This window comes from Pogona vitticeps, chromosome 1 (assembly GCF_051106095.1).
Source record: "Pogona vitticeps strain Pit_001003342236 chromosome 1, PviZW2.1, whole genome shotgun sequence".
Taxonomy (NCBI): domain Eukaryota; kingdom Metazoa; phylum Chordata; class Lepidosauria; order Squamata; family Agamidae; genus Pogona; species Pogona vitticeps.
This window is the reverse complement of record NC_135783.1, coordinates 199,252,847-199,272,363: the sequence shown is the minus strand read 5'-3', so window position 1 is coordinate 199,272,363 and position 19,517 is coordinate 199,252,847. Positions and strand designations below refer to the sequence as shown.

At 46.3% G+C, this 19,517-nt stretch overlaps 1 long non-coding RNA gene across 1 annotated transcript; it reads right to left on the bottom strand.

Moving 5' to 3' along the window:
- Window positions 1-2,731: 2,731 nt before the first annotated feature.
- LOC144589417 (uncharacterized) lies at window positions 2,732-19,056 on the bottom strand. The gene is made up of 4 exons (XR_013545507.1): window positions 19,004-19,056; window positions 17,678-17,720; window positions 3,104-3,157; window positions 2,732-2,828 (listed from the first exon to the last, which is right to left on the bottom strand). It is a non-coding gene; the product is annotated as an uncharacterized LOC144589417 (long non-coding RNA).
- Between the last annotated feature and the right edge of the window lie 461 nt (window positions 19,057-19,517).

Sequence of the window (19,517 nt, the reverse complement as noted above, 5' to 3'; positions counted from 1 at the left end):
CCTCTCTGCGCCATTAATACGCTTTCAGCTCTAATTACTGGCAGTCTCTAACGTCTCTTTCTGCCCTGAGAAGTGCTGGCTCAGAAGAACTACACTGAATAAAGAAGCATGCAGGCTGTGGGTGCTTTCGCTTGGTTTAATTCAAATTCCAGGCAACAGACCCATTTCATTTCAAACACAAACTGCCCATTTAATTGCACTGTAAGTTTTATGACATATGCCCCAGGCTGCATCTTTTATAGGAAGCATCTCAGTATTTATATGGGGAAGGGACGTGCAAGTAACTCACACGAAGCAAAGCCAACAAACCCTTCCTTTCCTGAGAGTGTACAAAAATTATTATTTTCATGGCTTTATTCTGTCCAAATCCTGCTGCGTACAATAATGTCTGTGTATGTCACAAATACTGACAAGCTAAAGAAACAGAGAGCTGTGGGTTTAAAAGAACAAATCTATTTGACAATGTGGTTGCTTTATTCTCCAGTCTTCTTTGAACTCTGAATACATTTTTATGAAGGTGCAAATTAAGTGAGCAATGTACTAAAATTCTCTGCTAACCACACAGAGGCTGGCTCATGATTATTAACCCAGCTATTAACGTGTACATCTTGAATCCTTTTGAACCTTCCCAAATGCCATGCACAGTCTTGAGCCAGATGTTGTCCTGCCAGCCTCGATCAATGGATAAAGCATCTGCAGCCAGGCTGGGAAACCTTTGGCCATCCAAATATTTTGGACTACGAATCCTATAGTCCATTTCCCATTGGCCTGCTGGGTTAATAATAAAGAACAATATTAAGTCTCTTTTAACTGGTTGACACGGAGTGAATGCCATATCCAGTTGCACCACCAACATCTGTGGTTGTCTTTTTATAACAAGGGCCCTAGGTTTAAGGGTTCACTCGTGCAGTGGGAATTGTAAAGTCTGGGATTCCAGAAACAAAAAAGCAAAACTGAAGAACAATCTGCTGAGATGTTGCTCTTCTGCATGCTAATCAATCTAAATACAATAGAAATTTAAAAGTGTTTGCTGATTAGCATCAAGGCAGAGCTGAAAGTAATATAGCTGAAGTAAACAACAACAGTTTGTGTGTGCACAGAGATATACACTGGCTCACCCCTCAGGCTCTGCATAGCCATGTGTTTAATAAGAACAGCTTGCATAATAACCCTGCTTTATATAAATGCCGCTATCTGTGAAATCTGTTTGCAGAAAAAAAAACTGCAATCCATGTTTTTGTACATGTGACAATTAAAGGCTGCTTTTGCCAAGGAAACTATGGCGCATGTTTTTGAAGGTGAACTTTTAAGGGCAACAGATAAGAATTAATCTATTAACTGGTTACTAATTTCCAAATGGTTTTCTTTTTCTAATGACCTTTTAATGCCAGTGTCTCTCCTTGAGCTATGGCTTCCTGTGCAACATTCAGAGTCCAACGCATGGTATGCTAAGTGCATTAGCCTTGCAGTTCATCTTTCCCATACACTAGAGCACAGTATAAGAATGGGAAATAAACACAGACAATGAAAAAAAACATCTCCAAGAGAGAAATCATTTGTTTATTGAGCTTCTCTTAAGATCCTGTTTCATGGCTCCCATTAGTGGAGAAGTGCTTGCAAGCAAACATCAGCTTCACTTGTATATGCAACTGACTATCGTGTCTGGTCCACAATAAATTATACTAAACTAAGGGTAAGCAACCAGCAGCCTTTCAGATTCTCAGTGCTAGACCCAGTGTTGTGCTGGTGATTACAACAGAACATGCTCCCAGTCTGCTCCCTTCCTTAGTCCTGTGGACCAAAACAAACAAACAAACAAACAAACAAACAAACAGTTTGGGAGGGTTTTCCAGCTCTCCAGGACTGGTTTTTGCGGGCATTAGTAGGGAAGTGTGAGCAACCTTTCGGCCCCTAAGAATCACATATGGCAATGGCCAAATCCACCTTCTTCCCTCTTCTGTAAACACACACACCATTTTCCTACTAGCACACTTAGCGTGTGCACGTGGACACACACTCATATGTCATAGACTCCCCAGCTATGAAAGCCTTCATTTCAGAGCTCTGGTATAAATCAATGCCTGAGTCTTTTCAGAGCTATTGTATTGTTTAAAAAAAAGTTCCCCTTGACATTTTTACTCCAACTCTAGGGGGCGGTGCTCGTCCCATTTTTCAAGCCGTAGAGCCAGCACTTGTCCGAAGACACTTTCCGTTGTCACGTGGCTAGCGTGACTAGGGAACGCTGTTTTACCTTCTCATGAAAAGAACAAAGTACAAGTGGTTTCTGTTACATTTTGTTGTAGATTCTTTAAGAAATTGATTGATGAAATAACCATCCTAGTTGAGTTCTCTGTCTCACATAGGTTGTACTTCAGAGAATGTTCTGGAACAATCTGTGCAAATCAAACTGTACAGTATTTTACAGTTTTACCTTCTCATCGTGGTAGTACCTATTTATCTACTCCCATTTTACATGCTTTCAAACTGCTAGGTGGCAGGAGCTGGGACAAGCGACAGGTGCTCACTCCGTCACGTGGATTCGATCTTACGACTGCTGGTCTTCTGACCCTGCAGGACAGGCTTTTGCGGTTTGGCCCGCAGCGCCACCACATCCATGTATTGTACATGCTGTCAATTCTGACTTACGGTTTTCTTGGAAGAAAGTACTCAGAAGTGCTTTACTACAGTCCCTCCAAGGAGACACACGTCCTTTGCCTCCTTCTTTAGAAGTGGTGGCTTTCTGCTTAATTGCTGTGGCCAGTGCAATCCTGAGTGAGCCAGTTTCTGTTCCGTAGGAGTTGGGGAAGGTTCTAAGCATAGTTTTCAACCTTGAAGCAAGATAAATTGTTCAATAATTTCTTTAAATATTACATCTCACTATTCCACGCACACAAATATAACATGAAGAAAGAGCTGTTCTGGCTACAAGAAGGAAAGCTACCCTTAAAACCTCCCACCTCTGAAGAAGAGGAACTAATTAAGGGCAATTTTGTAATGGTGTAGCCAGGGACTGAACAGGAAGCAACTAATTAGCCACTCTAAAAGGAAGGCTATGGAGAGCAGCCAACAAATTACAAAATACCTGCATGAAGTGGGTCCTTACCTGAAAGGGGTATCCACTCAAACAAACATACAGTAGGATCGTCCTTGTCTGGACCTGTATGATGCAAATTACACAAATTATTTTTCTTATACTCCACCTTTGGTAAGTACCTTGTGGAACCCCTGTTTTTTCCTACTTCTATCTGCAGAAGAGGAGCACCCCTGCATTGCAAAAAAACTGATGGGGAAGCAGACGACTCTTTAGCCTGAGATACCCTCATGTTCTCAGAACACTATAGGTCAGTGGTCCCCATCCTTGGGCCCCCAGATGTTCTTGGACTGCAACTCCCAGAAGCCTTCACCACCACCTCTGCTGGCCAGGATTTCTGGGAGTTGAAGTCCAAGAACATCTGGAGGCCCAAGGTTGGGGACCACTGCTATAGGTTATTTAATTTCATGTGTCAATATTCTCATAGAATATATTTGACATCTATCATGACAGCCACTACTTTTAGAAATTAGTGACAGAATGATTCAGATAATATTTTAGTTACAGATAGAGCCACCCCAGGTTTTTAGTTTATTAATTTCAGTGGAGAGTGAAGCTTTGTTTGGACCATTACTAATATCACAAGGGTAGTTGATATTAATGGTGTTTTTAAGTATTGAAAACCTTGTACTGTATTATTTTTCTGGCACCAGGATTATAAAGAGATCATTATGGATATTAACGCTAGCCTTGAGCCAGATTTGGGTGTATGCAAGTGAGGTTTCAAGAGGTGGTTTTCCACCTTCCTCCAGACCCCTGAAAATGCTACACCAAGGGATGAGAATCCCTGCTGAAGGGGCTGAACCTCGGGTATAAATAAAACAGAGCACCCTGAAAAATGGGTAGAGGCACTTTCTGCAAATAGAGCGGTTAACCCAGCAGAAGGCAGATCCCAGATACAGCCCTTACATAATTACAACCCAGGAAACAGTTGGCACAGTTTCAGTTGCAAAATATTCTCATCCCCAAACACGATGTACTTTATTTCTAACCGTCTGTACTGAAGGTTATGTGTACTTGGTTATCAAAAGGTGAGTGTTACTTCCACAAGGGATTTTCAATCTGAAATATATTTCAATTTTATGAAATCACGTGTCTGAGAATTAATCATTCACACATTATTCCATATATACTTGACCTTAACTTAGATTTTTGTTTGTGAAAACTGCTTATACCAACTCTCCTTTTTATTAGTGAAAGAATATGATTAATCATATGGTCTATGAAAGCAGGGAAACTCAAATCATGTGTGTCCTGAAGGCAGGAAATGTCATCAGGTTATATATTGCCATAAATATTTGTAGTACTCAGCAGTTTCTGTGCCTGTTGCAATGTGACCTACAACATTAAGCACTTGGATGTACATTGTGGGGGGGATATGAACATATCAATGACACACCAATACATTTATCTTTTAATGTGCACATCAGTAGTCAAGACAGTTATCGATTTCGGTATTTAATAAATTTGTTTGTTGGGAGTAGTGAGTTGTTCATTTACCAATACTAAAATATTTTGCTTTGTGATAAAAGATTATTTCCCATTTGACACAATTTAAAACAAAGCTCTACTCCATGTTTAGGTGAGGCATGACAACACAGAATGGCCAACCGATCATTATGGGATGACACTCTACTTGACCAACTCCCAGTATCGAGGTAGGCAGTCTAGCTGGCCCTCTACTCTGAGCCTGGTCCTGTTGAACGCCAGGTCTGCATCCAATAAATCCCAGCTTATTCAAGACCTTATTCTGGAGGAGGATGCAGACCTGGCATGCATAACTGAGACCTGGATGGGTGGAGAAGGAGGGGTTCCTCTGACCCTTTCCTGCCCTCCAGGTTATGCAGTCCAGGACCAGGGCAGACTGGAGGGGCGGGGGGGAGGAGTTGCCATTGTTTATAGAAAATCATTAGAGGTTACTAGGCGCTCCTCGGTTGTGAAGCCAGGTCTGGAGGCCCTTCATGTGCGGATTGGGGCTAGGGATGGTATTGGGATCTTGCTGGGTTACCGCGCTCCCCGTGACCCAGCCACCTCCCTACCGGAGCTGGCGGACTTCGTCTCCGCGGCACTGTTGGAGTCCCCGAAACTTCTGGTCCTGGGTGACTTCAACATCCATGAGGAGGCAGAGGTATCCGGTCCAGCTCTTGAGTTCTTGGAAGCCATGGCTTCCTTGAACTTATCCCAACATGTCAACGGCCCCACGCACATGGGTGGCCATATGCTCGACTTTAATGAGCATGGTCTGATGGTGACTGACCTCATGTCAGTCCCTTTGTCATGGTCAGACCATTACCTAATAAAATGTAACCTCGCAATGGCGCTCTCCCCTCGGAGGGAGCATGGATCTATTTTGATGGTCCGCCCTCGAAGGTTACTGGATCCAATTGATTTTCAGGATATTATGAGAGGGATTCCAGCAGAACTGTCTGGCGCTCCTGTCGAAGCTCTGGTCGATGGTTGGTTCTCCGCCGCTACTAGGGCTGTTGACACGATCGCACCCAAACGCCCTCTCAGGAGCAGAGCTCAGCCAGGACCCTGGTATAGTCAGGATCTACGAGCGATGAAGCGAATAAGGAGACGGCTAGAGTGCGCTTGGAGAAAGAAACCGACGGACTATAGTAAGATAGCTGTCAGGATCGCAACTAACCGTTACCTAGCCAAGGTAAAGGCTGCTAGAAGATCTTACCTCGCTGACCGGATAAGCGAAGCTTCCAACCAGCAGGCGGAACTTTTCCGTATAGTTCGCGATCTATCCGGAATTGGTCAGGGTGAAAGGCCTCCCACTAGCATCTCACCTGACCAATTTGCAGCGTTTTTTAAATCCAAAGTGGAGGCCATCCGCCGTGACCTTTCTCCTTTTTTAAACACAATGGATCAAGCAGAGATGTCCAGCGCTCCGTCCTGCCCGGTTATTCTCGACTCCTTTCAGCCTGTAACACCAGATTTGGTAGGCAAGGCGCTTGATCGCTGTCGGACCACCACCTCTTCTCTCAACCCTTGCCCAGCCTGGCTAATCAAAGCGGCCAGGCCGGTAACAACGGAATGGGCCACTGCAATAATTAATGAGTCTCTCCAGGACGGCAAGGTCCCCCTCGCCCTCAAGGAGACACTCATTAGGTCCATTAGGAAGAAACCAAATTTGGTGGCGGACAAAATTGGCAATTATAGGTCCGTTGCCAATGTTTCCTTCCTCAGCAAAGTGGTTGAGAGGGTGGTGGCAGATCAGCTTCAGGCGCTCTTGGACGAAACCAATCCTCTGGACCCATTTCAGTCGGGCACTGGTCGCACTGTTGGATGACCTGTTGAGGGAGGCCGATGGGGGCATCATGTCCTTGTTGGTCCTCCTCGACATCTCAACTGCCTTTGATACCGTCGACCATGGTATCCTCCTGGGGAGGCTCTCCGAGTTGGGAGTCGGTGGCCTGGCACTTGTCTGGCTCCGCTTCTTCCTGGAGGACCGCCCCCAGAGAGTACAGCTTGGGGAGAGGGTCTCGGCCCCGTGGAATCTCAATTGTGGGGTTCCACAGGGGTCGATCATCTCCCCAATGCTGTTTAATATCTAAATGAGGCCGCTGGGTGGGGTCATCAGGGGGTGTGGGGCATCGTGTCATCAGTACGCTGACACACAGCTCTACATCTCCTTTACACCAACTTCAGTGGATGCCGTCCGGTCCCTCCAGCGCTGCCTGGAGACTGTATTGGAATGGATGCAGTCAAATGGATTGAGGCTGAACCTGGACAAGACGGAGGTCTTGAGGGTGGGCGGCCCTTCCGTCAGCGGCATAGGTGACTCCCTCTCCTTTGGAGGGACGACCCTTGCCGCAAAGACTGAGGTCCGCAGCTTGGGAATACATCTGGACCCGGCGCTTACCATGGAAACCCAGGTGGCGTCCGTGGTCCACTCCGCCTATTTTCATCTATGGCGGATTGCCCAGCTGCGACCATATCTTGATCGGGGGGCCCTCACTACTCTAGTCCATGCGCTCGTAATCTCGAGATTAGACCATTGTAACACACTCTACGTGGGGCTGCCTTTGAGGCTGATGCGGAAACTTAAGATGGCCCAGAATGCGGCAGCCAGGCTTCTTAGTGGGGCGAGAAAAGACCAACATATCTCCCCCACTCTGGCTGCTTTGCACTGGCTGCCCATCCGTTTCCGCGTTGACTTCAAAGTGCTAATGATCAGTTATAAAGCCCTAAACGGTTTGGGACCTCAATATTTGGCAGACCGTCTTCTCCCACCCAGATCTATCCGAATCACCTGACATAGCCAGCAGGGGCGGCTGAGGCGTCTGATGCCGAGAGAGGCCCGGAGGGAAAAAACAAGAAACCGGGCCTTCTCGGCGGTGGCTCCTCGGCTGTGGAATGCCCTTCCAACAGAAATTCAGCTGGCACCCTCGCTGGGTGTTTTTAAAAGCCAGTTAAAAACTTGGTTATTCAAGCAGGCCTTGCCTCCAGTCAATTAAGTCTTTCTCCTTTTTTCTTTTCTTTGCTATTCCATCTTGGTAATCCTCTCTTTAAATTAATTGTTTTAATTGAAATTGTAATTGTAATTTTATGATTTTATATATTTTTATACTGTTCTGTTTTATTTTGTAAGCCGCCCTGAGTCTAGAGGGGCGGGGTAAAAATCAAATAAATAAATAAATAAATAAATAAATAAAAATACTTTTTCAACCTTCCTTTTCAACAGGGCACCCGTAGTACTTCTGACTCCTCCAAAGTCCTTTTCAGACTCCCATGTCCCTTCCAAAATGAATGAGTCAACAAGCCTAGCTTATATATGTGAGATATCTAAGTCTACCATGAATGTAGATACCACCTTTTATAACAATATGTTAAGGAACAACTAGACAGGGATGGTTTGAGTGATCAAGTTTGCGCTTAAAAGACTCTTACCTTCAATGTGATCTATTTTATCTCACTCTGTGATCTTTCTATATACATGGGACATGTTTCTTCTCCTGTAAGAAGGATTCAGACAGCACTTTAGTGTGTCCAATTTCTCCCCCTTTCAGCTACTGATACCCCTTGTTCTTCATGGGTCACAACAATCCCCTTCCCCCTTTAAATTTTTTCCCCCTTCCAAGGAGTCAGCACTGCATCAGATACAGGTATCAAAGGCCACCTCCGTGTATCTAGAACAGCTCTGTATCAGTTAGGGTTACCATTAGGGCAGCCCTAGCGCTGTGCCAGAAAGGAGTGGACTGCATGCAACAGGGTGGGATGGACTGCTATTACTAAAAACACAGGTGACTGGCAGAAAATAGGGCAAACCAAACCTACCAAAAATGAACCAAATGGCAAGATTTATGCCCATTGGCTTGCTCTCCAAGTTTTTAAAAAGAGACCACATTGCAAACATGACATGTCAATCTGAGTTAAATTAAAGATCTCCTGTTACTGAAAAATTGGGGGGGGGGGCTAGACTACTCCTTTGGTATATAGCACTAGATATAGTTGAGAACATAGGTCTTAAAGTAATGCTTCTGCATTCCAAATTAGGATTTCATGTCTGCTTCACAAATCTTGCATCTGGTAATGGGTATCCATTTAGACTGTGGGTGAGTGCTGAAAGAAAATTCATGTTCTCGCATACAAGAATTTCTCCATGCTCACATACAGGATTATTACAGCTTGCACTACAGTGGTGCATGCAATATAGGAGGGGTTCCTACCTGGAGATTCATGAGCTGGGTACCAAAAAAACTGCACAAAAAGTCCTATGCATTTTTGCTAAGAGGAGGGCTCATAACTTTCATCAGATTCTCAAAGAGGTATGTCACCAGAAAGACCTAGTTAAGAATCACTACAGTAGATACTGTTACTTCCTTGGATGTGCAGTGTGTCTCACAAATGCACTTCCCTATCGCTGTGGTGTGGATGGGCTTCTTCTATACATACAGTTAACATCAATATACCACTCTCTGAGTGGTGTGTGCTGGGGAATCACAATAGGTGAAGAAAAGACAACTGACAGCCCTCTAGACGTTGCTGGATTGCACTTGCCAACTTGCCATCAGCCACAGTTAGGCCAGCCAATGGTGACAGCTGACAGAAACAGTAATTCATCAATATCTAGAAGGCCACCAGTTGCCAGCTACCACTACACAGGTTTAGAAAACAGCTGTTATAGGTGCCATGCTCTGTCATTTGTATTGCTGTAGTTTCCTACCCAATTTGGCTGTGGGAGATACACATAACCCAATGGAGTTCTTTATTTTCTTCTTCTCCCCATAAGGCAGAAGGCAGGGTTTGATATAAACATTGGAGTGAAAAAAATGTTTAATCATTCCATACACCTATGAAGATCTCAATCCAGAATGGAGTCATACGCACTTGCTTGACCATAAAATAAAGTATGCTACATGCTGATGTAAAAGTATAAGCAGGCCACCACTGTAGCAGAACCTTATGACTATCTGGTTGGGCCCATGGGACTACTTAAGATTTAAAAATATACTTCCGCTGAATGAGATTATGGATTATGATACAGCTTCCTTCTGTAAAATTCTATCCCAGAACACATAGTCTTTACAATATTCTGTGCTAAGAATATTTGCCAGTACACATAAGAAATTGCTGGTGCTAGAGTAAAAAGACACAGAATTGCTCTGTGTTTAGAAGCCCGAGAAAGCTAATTCAAATCACCACATATTTAAATTCAGTCCCCGAAAGTTGACTATTATTGGCTGAACACTGACCCATGGCTTTTGCTGGGAACCACGCCCACAATCAGATCTGCATTGCACTTATGGAAGGATTATGATTTATTTTTCCTACCCGGTTCGTCAACTGAGCTATAAAGAGAGTAAAAGTAAATATATTCACATCTTCCTCATTGTCATATTCAGGAATAAATATTTGTAAATATTAATACAATTACTGTACTAGAATCCTCAAATTGTTGGCAAATCTATATTCACACTACAGGTTTGTTCATGGAATAAAGAGCATTCATTGAAACAAAGCAACTGTGGTATTGGACATTACTGTCACAGAAAGAAATTCTAAAAAACAGATTCATTTTCCCTAAATCAATTATGATTGTATCTCTCAACCCCTTCAGTTCCAATCACTATGTCCCCCCTCACAAATGTATACTCATTTTATTGCCCTGTCCTAAATGTGCACAAGAAAGGTGAAATCAAATATTGCAATCACAGTGCAAAACAAATAAACAAAAACAAGCATAGAAAATGCTGCATTATTTCAACATTGTTATGTGGACAGATATACCATCTGAAGTTTTTAGAGTTTAATTTTATGTTCTTGTCTCCACTTTCAAGTGAAAAGGAAAATAGACCTTTATGGGAAAAGAGAACCAACTCTCTTTCTTAAAGCCCAATAGAATGATGCATTTGAGTTCAGTCTTGATAAAGCTTAGACCAGTGATGGCAAATCTATGGTACGCATGCCACAGCTGACACACAGAGCCCTCTCTGCTGCCACGCAAGCCATAAGTCGCTGGATTGCTACCCCCGGCAGCCAAACCTGAGGAGGTGGCTGCAGCTGCAGTGCTAGCACCCAAACAGGTGGCAAGCCAGGATCCAGAGCAGTTGGCGCTGGCAGTCGATCCAGAGTGGGGTCTGGAGGCACCTCCATGCCCGGGATCCCTCCTTCCACCACCACTTCCTCTACCACCACTTCTGCTTCTGCCGGCACCTGCTGGGTGTCTCCCCCCCCCCCCCCCAGTTTGGGCACTCGGCCCCAATGTTTTGTCATCACTGGCTGAGACCATGGCAGTTACGTACTACCGTGTTTTGTTCCCCGTTACTGATCCCACACAACCTCAAATAAAGACACTTCAACAAACACCAGTATGACATCTCAGAACTCTATAGGTAAGTCTCTAAGACTTGTGGATGGAATATCTAGCCCTTTTGAGACTGGCAGAAATACAAGACTCTCCTGCATCTATTAAAAAGGGGCCAGAAGTCTGGGCTGTGTACCATTGAGACATAAGGTGTTTGCTTAGATTTAAAGAAGCCACAATCCAACACCAAGACACTTGGCTGTTTGCCCTGTTGTATTAATTGCTCAAGTACATCTGTGCCTTATGATTCTGAAGGCACTCTATTTTTAGGTTTCAGAAAACGCTGTTACTGGATTCAGTCTAAAGCAATCATCCTCAACCTTGGGTAACCCAGCTATTCTTAGACTGCAACTTCCAAAAGCCTTCACCAGTAGCTCTGCTGGCTGGGGGGGGGGGTTCTAGGAGTTGCAGTCCAAGAACACCTGAGTTACCCAAGGCTGGGAATCACTCATTTAAATTACATTTGTCTGAGAAAAATGGTTCTTCAACGTGGTTCTCCATGAATCCACACTAATGGGTTAAACAGCACTTGTGCTGGGCCCCTCGGAATCTTCTAGAGCTGTAGGAGAAAAGTAACAATATTTTAGGTTGCCCTGTATAGCGCATGCTCCGCCCGCCAACGGCTCAGTTCCTTTTTTCCGCTTGTGAAAGTTGGAACCTCTCGGACATCTGCTTGTTGTTGCCCTGACTTTGGACTGGTTTTGACTTCTCTCTTGCCTCTGGTGCCTTTTGTGACAAACCCAGACCTACTGGGATATGTCACACAGTTACACTAAGCTGCCACCAACCATTCCCTGTAAGAAGTCACACAGACCAGGGATGGATTTTCAAACAATAAAAAGAATAAGGTTTATTTAAATACACACAGGGAAAAATAAAACAATCAGGTGAATAACATAAAGTAACGTGGCTTATTCTCACTCATACATACACACAGTTTGGTTCACACAGAACCCTTAACTTGAAGCACAGACCCTGAACCTATCAGTTCTGGCTAACCAACAGACACCTGAACCTATCAGGTTGGTACTCTGACACACAGTAGTACCCTGTCTGACACACAGACTCCCACAACAGCTTCTTCTTCCCAGCTGCTGCTTCGTCACAACCCAGTGTCTCACAGTGTCTCTCAGTGTCACATATTTATACAGTACAGCCCCTCCTCCTGATGTCCCGCCTTCCACTCCCCATAGGATGGAACTTTCCCTCCAAACCCATGACAGACAGGTAACATCAGTGCTGTATGTAACACCTCCCCTCTTTATAAGTTGTTTTGTAGGGGGAAAGCTAACGTGCTTTTCACCAAAAAAACAACCTGAATAAAACACACAACAACAGTTATACATTCAATACCATACTTACTTATACTTACATTCTAAGTTAACCCATAGCAAATAGGCATTTAAACATTTACCATCTACATTACATCAATTTACCTTTATTCATACAAACCAATTCAAAAACAGGTACATTTTACTTTTTGTCATCATTATATACACATATAGTCCATGTTCTTTCGCCGTCTTCAATCTTCAGGTCTTCTTGATAAGGCGTCAGCAACACAGTTCACTGACCCTCTGACCACCTTCACTTCAAAGTCATAGTCCTGTAGGTTTAAAGCCCACCTCATAAGTTTGCTATTGTGGGTTTTCATTGTCTTTAACCATTGCAATGGTGAATGGTCAGTACACAGAGTAAAATGTCTTCCCCAGATGTAAGGCTTGGCCTTTTGGATCGCGTAGACTATGGCCAAACACTCCTTCTCCACGGTTGCCAAATGTCTCTCACCTTTTTGAAGTTTCCTACTCAGGTAGGACACTGGATGCTGGTCACCATTCTCATCCTCCTGGCACCGAACTGCTCCTACCCCGCTGTTAGACGCATCGGTGTAGATGATGAACTCCCGGTCGAAGTCTGGAGCACGCAGGACAGGATAGTTGATTAACGCCTCCTTCAACCTCTGGAACGCCTCCTCACAGTCGCTGGTCCACGGGATGCGGTCATCAGCCGTCTTCCTCGTCAGATCGGTCAGCGGAGCCGCAATCTCGCTAAACCTCGGGATGAACTTTCTGTAGTAGCCCACCAACCCAAGAAATGATTTGATTTTTTTCTTGGTGTTGGGTCTAGGCCAATCACGAACAGCTTCTATTTTGGCCTCCAGGGGTTTTATCATTCCTCCCCCTACCATGTGACCCAAGTATTTTATTTCTGGGCTACCCAGCTGACACTTGCTGGCCTTTACTGTTAGCCCTGCTGCACTTAACCTCTGCAGCACTAACTCCAGGTGTATCAGGTGATCTTCCCAGGTATTACTGAAGATCCCTATGTCGTCAATGTAGGCCACTGTAAAGTCACTGAGCCCTGCCAAGGTCTGGTCCATCAGCCTTTGGAATGTGGCTGGTGCATTTCTGAGACCAAAGCTCAGGACTCGAAACTCATAGAGACCAAAAAGGGCTGCAAAAGGCAGTCTTTTCTTGATCCCTGGGATCAATTCTTAATTGCCAATATCCCTTTACCAGGTCCAATGATGAGATGAACCGACAACCCCCTATGGTTTCAATCAGGTTGTCTAGCCTGGGCATTGGGTAGGCATCAGGAGTGGTTACACGGTTTAATTTCCTGTAATCGACACAAAACCTAATGCTCCCATCAGGCTTGTCCACAAGGACTATCGGAGAGGACCAAGGACTAGAAGAGGGGACGATTATGTTCTCCCTCAGCATCTCGTCCAGCTCCTTCCGCACCTTGTCCCTATAGGGTCCCGTTACTCGGTATGGGGATACTGCCTGCGGGGGTGCATCTCCTGTGTGGATCCGATGCATCACTCCCTTCACTATCCCCGGCTTGTTGGAAAACACCTGTTGATATTTACTAAGCAGCATTTTTAGTTCTTGCTGCTGGTCTTGGGTGAGTGCAGGACTGATCTTTACCTCCTCTGGGTTGTATTTTACTTCCCCTCTACCCTCCCAGAAGGGTAATTCCGCTTCCTCACTCTCAGCTGCTTTCATCGCGAATAAAACCCTCTGTTCCCCTCTGTAGTAGGGTTTTAGGGCATTCACATGAACCACCCTCCTTGCTTGGTTCTCCTCCTGCTCTATTAGGTAGTTCAGGTCTGACATCTTGGAAATGACCCTATATGGTCCTGCCCATTTGAGCTGCAGTTTATTCTCTCTGCAGGGCCTAAGCCAAAGCACTTCCTCCCCTGGGTCAAAGTGCCTCTCTCTAGCTTTATGGTCATACCATGTTTTCTGTCTGACCTTCTGAGCTTGCAGGTTTTCTGCTGCCAGCTCTAGATTTCTTTTTAGGTCATTCATCAAGGTGTCTATGTATGTCACAACGTCTTGTGGGTCATCCTGGGTGATCTGCTCCCAATTTTGTTTGATCAAATCAAGGGGCCCTTTCACCCCTAAGTGTGCAGCAGACATGTCAGAGTGACCCCTTTGTAAGATCATGGGGCGATACTTTTCAGGTACCACCAGCTGACTTCTGATCCCATCTCCCCCTTTTGAGATATTTCTCAGGGTCTCTCTATATAAAATCCCCTTTTCCTCCAGAAATCTCACTGGGGTTTCAGGTGTTAGCTGGGCGTCAGTCACCTGTTCAAAACACTTTTGGAGAGTGGCGTCTGCCTTTTGCTCCTGTCCAAATCTGCTGTCTGTGGTTAAGGTTTCCACCACAGCTTCTGAACTCCCCTCTGCTTCCGTCTCTGGCTCATCATTACCCCCCTGAACTGTCCCTGTGGTGGCTTGTGAGCGTGTAATCACTAGCACCCGTTTCACATGTTCAGCCAGGTCATTTCCCACGAGCACGGCTGCTGGCAGAGTCGATGAAATCGCTAGCCGCCAATCTCCCCTCCAGCCTTGAAAGTTGACAGGTACCTCTGCTACTGGCAGAGAGATCACCTGCCCTTCAATCCCTGCCACCTTCATGCTCTCATTTGGGATTATAAACTCCCTAGGAATAATATCTGGATGGCACAGGGTTACCTGGGAACAAGTGTCCCGCAGCCCCCTATACTGACGGTCAAGTATTCCTACGTCCACTCCTGCTGTCTCAAACAACTGAGAATCTGTTTTTATCAGCAAGCAGCGCTTTACCTCCACAAGAGGACCATTTTCCTCAGCCTGATCAGCAGAGGTAGCTGTTCCAGACTGAGTAGCCATGGCAACAGGCTCCCTCAGTGACACTGAGCCTTGCTCTTTCTGGACACAGAACACAGCTTTTGGCTTGGTCCCACTAGCATTCTGAGGCACCATTCCTTTTAGCTGCTTTAATTTCTCACACTCTGAGATTAGATGACCCTTCCCCTGACAGAAATAGCATTTTCTGGTGTATTTTGATTCTCTCTCATCTTGTTTTGGTTTTCCCTCCAAAATCTGAGGTCTTAGTTTCATGTCTGAGGGCTTCCCTTCACCATGGGCCCCTCCCCCTTGCTGGCTTTTCCCTGGTCCCTGAGAGTACTTGCTGTAGGTTTCTTTGGGTTTACCTACAGATTTCCCCTCACCCAAGGGCTTTCTTATTTGAGAAATAAAATCTGCGATCTCTGCGGCTGCTGCCACAGATTTCGGTTTCCTTTCCCTCATCTGGAATTTCAATTCCCCATGCAGGACTGAATAGAACTGTTCCAGTGCTATTAAGTCTTTAAGCTGCTCATAGGTCTCTGTCCCCTCCTGAGATAGCCATTTCTCAAGCAGCCTCACCAATTGGGCCCCCACTTGGGTAAAAGTCTGCTCTGGCTTTTTGGTGATTGACCTAAATCTTTGTCTCAGCTGCTCCGCATTTATCCCATGTCTGGCAAACACCAGTTTTTTAAACTCTGCAAAATCTTTCATCAGTTCCTCAGGCATCTCGGCATAAACCTCAGCCAGGCTACCACTGATTAAAGATCGCATGATGGTCATCTTCTCAGTTTCCCTCACTGAGAAGTCCACAAACGCTCTTTCCACTAAGGAAAAGAACACCTCAGGACAATCTCCCTTGTGGTACACAGGGAATTTCTTCAGGTCAGCTTTAGACAATTGGCCTCCCTCAGAATCCCTATTGTTATTATTGTTCTGGTTCATCATTTCCAGTTTTCTTAATTCAAACGCCATTCTTTCTTTTTCCAGAGCAATTTTCTCTCTCTCCATTCTTTCTTCCCTCTCCATTTCCATTCTCTCCCTCTCTAATCTTTCTTCTTTTTCCAATTGCCTCATCCTCAGTTCATGCTGTTGGGCTATGAGCAATTTTCTGAGCTCTGGGTTCTGTTCTCCTGTGCTGTCACCTTGCACTGAGCCAAATTCATCCTCAGAACCTTGGTCAATCTGGGGGTCTTTCACTTCACTCATGTCGGCCATCTGGCTTCGAGTCAAGGGCATAATCCCCCCTCAGAACAGGCTGCTTTAAAAAGTCAAGCCTCAAAATAAAACGACCACTTTTTCCTTCTTGCCTCAGAACCAGCTCTCCCTAGAGATTGCTGCTGTTCTTCAGCACTAACTTGCAACAGTATCGAGTCAGAGCCTACCCCCCTCTGCTGGGCCTCTCAGCTGGCAAGCTAGCTCACTGTTACTACGCAGTTTTGCCTCAGCTTTTTCCCGCCAAAACTAGGCTGCCTCAGAGCACCTTAATCTAAGTCTCCCCAGTTGGCACGTTCTTCTACTAGCGCACCTCCCCGTGAGGTACACCTAGAAGATTACCTACGCGCCTCAGACTGTCCCTGACTAGACCCCCCTTGCTCTGGGCACACTTGCCAAGGCTTTGCTGGACCACTGGACAACTGGACCAGTCGTATCCCACACGCTGGACACCAATCAATGTGACAAACCCAGACCTACTGGGATATGTCACACAGTTACACTAAGCTGCCACCAACCATTCCCTGTAAGAAGTCACACAGACCAGGGATGGATTTTCAAACAATAAAAAGAATAAGGTTTATTTAAATACACACAGGGAAAAATAAAACAATCAGGTGAATAACATAAAGTAACGTGGCTTATTCTCACTCATACATACACACAGTTTGGTTCACACAGAACCCTTAACTTGAAGCACAGACCCTGAACCTATCAGTTCTGGCTAACCAACAGACACCTGAACCTATCAGGTTGGTACTCTGACACACAGTAGTACCCTGTCTGACACACAGACTCCCACAACAGCTTCTTCTTCCCAGCTGCTGCTTCGTCACAACCCAGTGTCTCACAGTGTCTCTCAGTGTCACATATTTATACAGTACAGCCCCTCCTCCTGATGTCCCGCCTTCCACTCCCCATAGGATGGAACTTTCCCTCCAAACCCATGACAGACAGGTAACATCAGTGCTGTATGTAACACCTTTACCCAAGCCCCGTCGAGCGCTCCATAAGATTCGGGACTCTTGGTCTACTTGCATATACCGGTCAGTCTATGCCTCCAAAGGAAAAGCCATCTCCGAGGAGAGGACCCTTTCGTCTCTGCACTGCCTGTTCCCGGAAACTTCCTTTCCAGGACGGACATTCTCTTTGTCTGTACTGCCTTGGAGAATCGCACTCGGTCTCCAATTGCAGACACTGCAAAAGATTCACTAAAGTCACCCTGAAGGCTCGGCAGCAACGCCTGAGATACTCCCTCTGGAAGCAAACTCTGTCAGCCTCTCAGCCATCTGATATGGAGGTAGCGCCTTCCTCCTCCACCGTACGGTCAGAGATTAGAGTAGTCCAATCCACCTCCTCGGAGACTCCTAAGGACATCCCTACGAAGGGTTCCAAGAGCAAGTCTAAGACGAAAACTTCGTCTAAGACAGTACTTACCTCGACATTGACTGGCTCCGTAACTCCATCGACGTCTGAACACCTGAAGAAGAAAAAACAAAAGATGAAAGGAGTGTCAAAATCGAAGGAGATTACCCTAGTGGTTCCTCCTATATCCGCCTCACTTCCTTCACCGTTCTTGGGGGACTCATCCCGCGACCGAGAGTCCACGTCGGAACCGGGAGCCTCTCTTCCGCCACGACAAGAACCATTGGTCGTTGTCGAGAGGTCTCCCACGGCAAGCCAGATCGGAAAGATCATCTCTGGCTTGACCGATGCGCCCCACAGCCCTATTTTGACCGGGCGGGCATCTCGATCCCGATCGTCTACACTGGGATCGCCGGCCACCAAGTCTCCCACACCTTCTCCGAGGAGACCGGTGGAGCTGATTGCGCCAGAGCCCCCTCGACGCCCAGCGTCCGAGACCGAGGAGGAGCCTCTGCCTAAGAAGCCCAAGCACCATCGCAAGCGCAAGCGTGTCACCGATGTCGATAGACGAAAGAAGCATCGTCGCCGAGATTACTCCTCCTTGGACTCCGACGACAGTCGGGAGAGACGGAGGTCTCGACGGCGTCATCGACACAGGAGAGATTACTCCTCCGATTCCTCCTCCACGTCGAGGGATAGGAGAAGGCGACGGAAGAGGACCTATTACTCCTCCTCATCCACGTCTCCCACGCCCCCTCCAAAGAAGCGTCGACATCGGAACCGCCCTGCTGTCGACAACGAGGAGCGCGCTACTCCGACGGAGGGACAGCCTACCAAGCACGGCCCCTCGGCGTCGATGCCTCCCGATAAACCTTCGGCGCCCTTTCCAGCCCTGAGTAAACCACTACCCCCTAAGCCTTCCAAGCCTACAGGGGGGATTCCGCAGCCTATTGCGCCTCGACCTTTGGAGGAGGAGGATGACCCAGACTCTGTTTCCTCCTCTGATCAAGAGGACGAAGGATCATCTGATGCCTCCCTAGAGACTCCAGTACCAGTTGAACCACTGGGGTCGGATGCTGCTGACATCCATCCCTCGTCTCCATCAGAGGATTTTTCATCCTACCCCCAGATGGTCGCGAGAATGGCTGCTACTTTGAGGATGGAGGTAGAGAAATCCCCTTCTCGTGAAGATGACCTCATCTTTGGGGACATTCATAAGGACAGATCTCGTCCAGTTAGCCTGTCCTATGTACCAGAGCTCATGGACCTTATCACTGGGTATTGGGAACATCCAGCTGATTCCCCATCCTGAACGGCTTCTACTCCCGGTACTTTGCCGTACCCAAAAAGGATGGAGGTCTTCGACCTATACTGGACTTGAGGGATCTCAACACCTACCTCAATCCTCTGAGGTTCAGGATGGTTACTCTGGACGGCATCATTCACCTGCTGGAGGAAGGAGATTGGTTTGTAGTGGTGGATCTGAAGGATGCTTACTTTCACATAACGATCCACAAGACCTACAGAAAGTACCTTCGCCTGATATTCGAGGACACTATATACCAATTTGTGGCTCTCCCATTTGGCCTTTCCACTGCTCCGCGGACCTTCACCAAGTGTATGGCCCCGGTAGCAGCTTATCTACGTCTAAGAGGGATTCAGATTTACCCATATACAGTGGTGCCTCGCATAGCGAGGTTAATCCGTTCCGGATTAACCTTCGCTATGCTGAAGCATCGTTGAACGGGGCAGGGATTTCCATTGGAACGCATTAAACATGGTTTAATGCGTTCCAAATGGGCCAAATACTCACCGTTCAGCGATGCTTCAGGATGGCCGGCAGCCATTTTCGCGCCCTCGCCTCGCTTAACGATGGCGCGAAAACGCTGCGCGCGGCCATTTTGGGCCATTT